The following is a 2,298-nucleotide window of genomic DNA, read 5'->3' as shown; positions in this document are numbered from 1 at the left end:
TGGGTTTGGTTTTAGTTTGATTGCATACAAACATAACACACCAACATCTTCCCATTGTACAAAACAACCAAAGTTATTAGTCAAACGCACATCAGTCGGCGCCTATGATTCCACTTATCTGAACTGTGCCAGAATAGGCAAATCTAGAGACAGAAAGTAGGGGTTACCAGACGCTGGGGGAGACGGGTATGGAGTTTCTTTTGGGGGTGTTGACAATGCACTAACGGTAGATTGTGGTGGTGGTTGTACAACTCTGAATATACTAAAACCCACTGATTTGTACACTTTAAACGGGTAAAATGTATGGTATGTGAATTATATCTCAATAAAGCTGTAAAAAAATAAACTAAAAAATCCAACTGGTTCAAGAGTCAAAAACTCATGTTTTCTTTTAAGATGTATTAGCAAATAAAATTGTACACACCACACTGCTCTTTATTTTTCAGCTTAAAGATTCTGACTACCTTAAAACATGAGTCTGAGAGGGGCTTTTATTTCCACAAACCCCACCCATTTTCCCAGTGAATGTAGTGACAGGAGGGCAAGGAAATAACCTGTATAGGAACCCAAGTCCCAACTCAATGGACCCACAGTCAGAATTTTCCCAAGATTAAATTGTTTCAATTAAAACATTCATCGGGGTATGTTCGGTAATTAAATACATCTGGAAAAAGAAAACCAGTTCATGGCCCTGTGCTGTATTTACTAACAATCTACCAAAGGAAATGAGTATGTTTTCTTCTTGGCATGGAGAGAACTTTTTTTTTTTTTAATGTAAAAACTAAAACCAAGGATACTGCTGAACCAGTGAAGTATGCACAAATTAACATAAATTGGCAGCTGAAGTGGAGACCCAACGATTGTCTGAGACACAAAGTCCTTCCTTGAGAATGGGCCTCTGGTTTGGGTATTTGCTTCATGAGAACTGCCTCTAACTTCCACACTATTGAAAAATAAGGCCCGCCCCCCGTTAAGCCCAGAGTTTTGTAAAAGCCACTTTGGAGAAGGTCCCCATGTGGTAATCTGACGCCCCATTTTTAATGGCTGCAATTTTGAATGCCACTGGTACTGGTACGCCTAGCATTAAAAAACTAGCGATAACTTTATTTCAAAAAATTAGTTAATGCTTTCCTTAACGCTGCACTTTGCGTAACTTCAACACTTTTTAAGTGCGCGCTTTGCCAAAACAGTCACAGGCTGAGCCACGGTCATCATTTGATTTTTGTGTGTGAATCTCATTTAAAACTGAGCTCTGAGTGATGTGACTACTCCCAGTAGAGTATTAAGTAGGAATGAGAATGACCCTTCACTCAATTCTTCCCTAACTCTTGCCTAGCTCTGCCCCTCCTCACACTCAATTCATAGCAGAGGAGACGGGGGGGGGGGGGGGAGTGGCCCGCAGGGAATTCCCATCCCGCACCACTAAAACCCACTAAGTCTTTGTGGCTTTTGAGGTGCTTGTGGCTGGAGTCTGTCTGCCACCAGAGAAGGACTAATGGAAGAGAGAGGAAACCCGTTCCCAAGCACGGCTTTCAGACATTTCCAGGAGTACTGAGGAATTCGGTTGATTATCACGGCACTCTGAACGACTTCTTCTCCAACACAGAGTCCCCATTTAAAGACGTGTTGCTGACGGCAGCATTTCGGGGTGTTAGGAAGTGACAAAGAATCCTACAGCTTATACTTCCCCGAGCTGGGGCTTTCACCGTGGCTGGTCGAGGTCCCAAGCGTTTTGGAACCCGCTCACCACACCGTCTCCACCTGCCCGCACTCTGAGAGTTGGAACAGGGGACAAAGAAAAGGAGAGGCTGGCCGTCAGTCCCACCCTGCCCCGTCTCCCCTCACACTTCCCTGGGGTTGAGAGGCATAACCAGGTTCCCAGTTGACTCCAGGGACCGAGCGTTTAAGGCGAATGAGAGGACTGCAGGGCGGGACAGGGCTGGACTCAGGGCTGGGGGATCGGGCGACACGGCGGGCGTCCCGGGAAACGGGCGACCCCTCAAAAACAAGCACGAGCCCCCGGCCAGGGCTGGAAGCCGGCGCAGCTGTCCCGAGAAAGGCGGCCGGCGGCAGCCACACACGGCGGCGGCTAGACCCGAACCCGCGAGGTTGAGGGCGGGCATTGGGGGCTGGCGACGCCCGGGGCGCGCCGTATCCACTCCCTGCCACCCCTTCCCTCCCGCAAGCGCAGCCAGGGCGCAGCCGGGTGGAAACGCCCTACATTGGGGCACGGCGCGCACCTGGCCGGTCGGGCCGAGGAGGCGCCACCTGAGCGGGCTGGGGCGGGCCCTCCGCGGG

Source organism: Trichechus manatus, unplaced genomic scaffold, assembly GCF_000243295.1.
Source record: "Trichechus manatus latirostris isolate Lorelei unplaced genomic scaffold, TriManLat1.0 scaffold00162, whole genome shotgun sequence".
Taxonomy (NCBI): Eukaryota; Metazoa; Chordata; class Mammalia; order Sirenia; family Trichechidae; genus Trichechus; species Trichechus manatus.
The sequence above is the reverse complement of the archived record's forward strand: the minus strand, read 5'-3'. Positions refer to the sequence as shown.